Source organism: Moschus berezovskii, chromosome 8, assembly GCF_049115385.1.
Source record: "Moschus berezovskii isolate FMDL1 chromosome 8, NW_MosBer_1.0, whole genome shotgun sequence".
Classification (NCBI taxonomy): Eukaryota; Metazoa; Chordata; class Mammalia; order Artiodactyla; family Moschidae; genus Moschus; species Moschus berezovskii.
This window is the reverse complement of record NC_142467.1, coordinates 56546327-56552014: the sequence shown is the minus strand read 5'-3', so window position 1 is coordinate 56552014 and position 5688 is coordinate 56546327. Positions and strand designations below refer to the sequence as shown.

The 5688-nt window shown below is 45.3% G+C and overlaps 1 pseudogene; it reads right to left on the bottom strand.

Moving 5' to 3' along the window:
- Positions 1-995: 995 nt before the first annotated feature.
- LOC129558948 (large ribosomal subunit protein mL37 pseudogene) lies at positions 996-2484 on the bottom strand (annotated as a pseudogene).
- Between the last annotated feature and the right edge of the window lie 3204 nt (positions 2485-5688).

The following is a 5688-nucleotide window of genomic DNA, read 5'->3' as shown; positions in this document are numbered from 1 at the left end:
TTTACCGCATATCCTCTCAGAGTAAGAGCAGTTAAAGAGTTGTGAATGCCAGTTCTTCACACATAACAGCCAGCATTACTTTCTGTGAATAGGATTGTGTGAACTGCTTTGTAACTGTTTTATCCTTTCCTTCTGAGTCCCTCTGTGTATCTCTCTAAAGTAGTTAAAGCATAAGACTTTGAATCTATACCAAGGAATTTGGACTTTAATTTATGAACAGCAGGGAACCAATTGACATATTCAGGCAAAGGATGACATCTTTAGAAGGATGACACTGTCAGCTTTGTGTTGAATGAACTGAGATGAAACACCTTGCAAGGAGGGAGAACATTAGCAGATCACTGTAATAGTACCATCTCTAGTACTTCCATGATGTGTCCAGAATCCTCACGTTTTTCCTCATTTTTCCTTCCTTAACCCTAGTCAAGTCACTATCATCTATGGCCTGGATTCCTGCAACACTCTTTACTCTGCCCTATAGTCAATCTTGCTTCCCTACAATTCATTATCCCCAGAGCAGTCAACGTCAACTTTAAAAAGCAAGTAGACTAGAACATGGAGCTTCCCAGGTGGCACAGTGGTAAAGAATCTGCCTGCCAATGCAGGAGGCACGAGAGAGTGTGGGTCCGATTCCTTGGTCAGGAAGATCCCCTGCAGAAGGAAATGGAAACCCACTCCAGGGTTCTTTTTTTGAAACTCAGAGCAATGAAGATTCTATGTAAAGTCACAAGATGCGTCACAGATAAAGGTGGGACAGGTGAGGCTCCAGGGCTGGCCCTTGCACAGAGGCAGGCTCAGGGCAGGGGCTTGTGTGCAACTGTGGGTATCACACCTGACAGCACCCTCACAACAAACACAGGCTCCAGTGCACCCGAAGGGCTCTTTATTGTGGGTGAGACCCCCATCCAAAGGACAAGCCCCAGGCATTGCCCAGACCCCAGGATCTTCAGAAAGAAAGGGGTCTGGGGGCTCCAGGCCTCAGCACAGTCCTTGGGTCACACAACACCATGAAAATACAGAGCTAAAAACTTCCTGAATGTCTCTTGGTCCAACAGGGTCCACAACCACCTTCTTTTTGATCACTGGAACACAACAAAAGTGCCAATTCAGGAGTTGATTGGAGTCCACCCAGGCTAGATTCTTGAGGTCCTCCTTGGAGGCCAGATCTGTGGTGTTCAGCTGTAGCACCAGGAAGACACGCTCTGCATGACTACTGGCTGCTCCAAAACCTTAGGGTTATTCCCATATGGGAACCGAGTCTAAGCCAGCACATTGCCAAAGGCAGACAGGATCATCTCAGCCCACAACTAATCTGGCTGAAAGTGGTGTGGTTCTAAGTTGGCCGCCTCCAGCAATTACTGGGTGTGAGGACAGGGGTAAAGATAATCCTCCAGAAATCCTGTGTCTTCGTTCACATCATAAACATTGCATTCCTAACGAATGATGGTGGGAGATATGGGATAGAAGGTCTCAAGAACATGATTCTCAGTAGCTTCCGCCTTCTCTCTGAGGGCAATGGGAGGTAGAGGATCCTTGGCATTCACTTGGGCTCTACCGGAACTACGGACCTGAATCAGGGTGGACTCTTATTTCCAGGTGGTGGATCACATGTTGTTTTGGGCATAGATTTGCCTGGTCAGAGAAGGGTGCTTGAGAATCTGGGATCTACACAGCTGCATCGGGCTGTCCACAATGATTGGGCAATTTGTCTCTCTCTTGGGGATGTCTTCAGTAGAATGACAGAGGTGAGCATGAGAGATTGCATTCAGGACAGGTTCATCTTGATCTTCGGTGTGGTTTCTTGGAGTGCCAGTAAGGTTAGGTACTTCTCAGGAAGGCCTTCTATTAACTTGGTTTTGTTAAGCCAGAGAGCCTGCTTCACACCCTCGAGGAGGTGGCAACATTGGTGGAAGATGTAGCAGACCTGGTCCTTGTACAGCAGGTGCTCATGCAGCAGGGCTAAGAGCTGCATCGGTCAGGGTCCCAGGATGGGAAGACTGGCCATGCCAGCCTGGGCATAGAGTGCATCTTTCCTGTGATGGTGAAGGACTCTAGTCCAGGAATCTTGTATACCCTGTCTCGGGCAGGAGGCTCTGGCTTCTGCATGGATCACATGCCCCACTTGTATGCCCTGCATCTCGGGGCCCAGCAGCACAGAAGCCTAGCTACCTGGGGCAAACCTTTGTGGACCTCCACACCAACGCCTTGCAGATCTGATCTCGAGACCGCCACCTGGACACTGCCATCTTCCCTCTCACAAGGCCCACTCCAGTACTCTTGCCAGGGAAATCCCATGGACAGAGGAGCCTGGTGGGCTGCAGTCCAGGAGTTCGCACAGAGTACAACATGACTAAGCGTGCAAGCATACACACACACACACACACACACACAGAGAGAGACTAGGCCATGCCTCTTCTAACTTTAAACCCATCAATGACTTCCTATAATACTTATTATGAAATCTACACTCTTACCCTGGTCCATGATCCTCTGCATGACTTGACCTGCCCCCGTGTGTTTCTCAGACCTAAACTCTCACTCCTGCTCCAACTCTCTGGCTTTCTTGGTTTTGAGAACATGCCAAGCATGGTCTGACTTCAGACATCCGAGCCTTTGTTCTTATCGTTCCATCTACCTAGAATATGCTATTTCCAGAATTTCACACGATTGTCTTCTTGCCCTAGCTCACATGTCACTTACTCAGAGTCCCTATTTCTGCTCTTTGTCTCCCCATCCTCTGCCCAAGACATTTTTTCATATTACCAAGTTCTAATTTATTCATAACATGTCACTATTTGAAATGATTTTGCTTATTTAATTACCGGTTTAAAATCTGCATTGCTTGCCTAGAATGAGAGTTCCATGAGGAAAAGAACCATGTTTACCTGTTCATCTCTATGTCCCCAACACACAGAGCTTACAACAGAATGCTGCACCTAGTCAATGGTAGATCTCAGTAATTATTTGTTGAACAAATTGATTTGGGTAAAAGGCAAAGAAAAGGGTAAGACAAATGGAGATGAAAAAGAAGCGATGCCTGTAAGATTTATTGTAAAGTGGATAGACAAGACAATTGGGTTTAGAGAAAGGCCACTGATGCCATTAACTCAGAGAATATGATAGAATATAATGAATGAGAGTAGCAAACACGTATTTGGCTTTGGACTTGAATGTGATGCTCTGGCAGGTCTATGTTAAGATGCCCAGCAGGTATATATAAGCTGGAAACCAAACTTGAAGTCATTTGCATAGTGGTGACAGTTCCCTGAGTCAGGTCAAGAGGGGGAGGGTATGGGGGGTAAACAGAACTTAAAAGATGTGCAGATTTTTGTCCAAACATCCTGTGTGCAGGAAACCATGCTGGGACAAGTGACATGTGATAAATGAGGAGCAAGGGCTAGAGCTTCATGAGGCCAGGGATGGTGACACTGATAATCCAGCAAGTGGAGAGTGTGTTATTCAGACAAATATCATTATTACCTGCCATATGGTGCCCTTTGACCTACCCAAAACAACTGTCAGTAGGAGACTCTACACTCTCAAAGGGGATCTGTGTGACTGCCTTGATTTCTGCCCTCCCAATCTATAAGGGGACACAAAACAAGGACTGGCCAACATTAATGATATTAACGATATGCCTCTACTCTAGGGAGATGATAATCTAAAACCATTATGGAAAAAATAAATAAAAAACTCCAAAGCTACATTTGTTGAGTATTAACTATGAGAGGCTAAAGCTGAAACTCCAATACTTTGGCCACCTCATGCGAAGAGTTGACTCACTGGAAAAGACTCTGATGCTAGGAAAGGTTGGGGGCAGGAGGAGAAGGGGACAACAGAGAATGAGATGGCTGGATGGCATCACCGACTTGATGGACATGAGTTTGAGTGAACTCCGGGAGTTGGTGATGGACAGGGAGGCCTGGCGTGCTGTGATTCATGGGGTTGCAAAGAGTCGGTCACGACTGAGCGACTGAAATGAACTGAACTGAACTGAACTATGAGAGGGTGATACACTAAATATTTAATATGGATTCTGTTATTTGATCCTATAAGGAACTACAGTTGTGACCTGTTTTATAGATGTGAGCTATAAAGAGTAATGCAACTTTCTCAACTGGTGAATGATGGAGCTGGGATTTGGTCCCAGAACTGCCTGATCGTAAAGCTGCCACTTTTAACCATGGTGCACGAACGCTTCCCAGCATAGGAAGTACTCATTTTTAGCTTAAGTTGTAGACTGCTTTGTAGGTTTCTTTCCCTTTCCACCCCCAAACTGTGAATGTTAGGTTAATAAACCAGGCAGATTTTATTTGCAACAATGCAGGGTGATGAGAATTACTCGTAAGATCGTCCTTTGTATGCAGCAGAGTTCCTCCTGTTCTTTCACTCGGTCTCCTCTGTGTTATACAACTGCCTTGAAGAACTGCTAGTGCTTGTCGTTGTTGTTCAGTTCTCAAGTCATGTCTGACTCTTCACGACCCCATGGGCTGCAGTATGCCAGGCCTCCCTGTCCCTCACCATCTCCTGGAGTTTGCCCAAATTCCTGTCCATTGACTTTGTGATGCCAGCCAACCATCTCATCCTCTGTAAGTTATTGCTTACAGAAAGTGAATATCCCTCAGGATATCCTTAATTACAGGGTTCTTGGGGTATCCGAAATATAAATAGTGTTTTACATCACCCTCTGCCTCCACTCCCCAACCTGAAATTATTGTGGGAATCTGTTCCTGGAAATAATCATGATAACTAAATGGGTGCTCAATGTGATTACTGAACATCTTTGGGGATGTGCTACTGATATACTTTGGCAATTGCTCTTCTTTCTCCTGAAGTCCCCTGAAGTTGGGATATGCCTCTGGCCATAGATTTCCTCTATTTATCTTTCATATTGTTGGACAATCTGTCTCTGCTGCAATGAGGCTTATGCTGCCCTTCAAAATGTCAAAGGATTTCTACCAGACAATTGTCTGTTGATCTGGGTTTCTTAGACTGTCTCCTTGAAGGCACTTGGAGCTGCTGTAGTGAAGCCTCCTTTCTGCCATCCAGTATCTTCCTTGATCTTTGGCAGAATCCTCAGCACCATTGCTGGCATTCCTTTTTTCAGCTGTCTTGAACTCACCTGTTCAATGGCACACAAGTAATGGCAGAAAGAGGGATCTGGTGGAGTCAATAAATGCCTGGGGAGGACCACTTAAATGGCTCTTAGTCCTCATTGGCTGAGAATCAAATACAAATTAGCTGTGTGGACTAGAGCTGTAATGGGCTTACAGAAATATTTCTGAGAGCATCAAGACTAATGAATCAGCCTGGTTTGGGGCAGTTCTAAATGAATTCTAAATGGATGCCTCTGACTTCATGCCCAGTAAATATGTAGTGATGCAAGGAGGCACTTTCTTTAGCCCATCAATAATTTATTAATGGGTACTTTGTGCTAGACAAGATGTTCCTTAGAGTTTCAAAATGACTTCCTTTTGGTTAGCTCTGTGTCTTTCTCATAGAACTTTCTCCACTTCTCTTAAAAGCAGCCATCGCTCTCCTTGGCGCGTATGTTACCTATCTCCAATTCAGACACAGACTAAATTGTGTTGCCCTACTGGATTATCAGCTTGTTGAGGGCAACTCTAGTCTCATTAATCGTTGTAGACTCTACGGTGTCTGACATAGTTCTTTGTACAAATAGACATG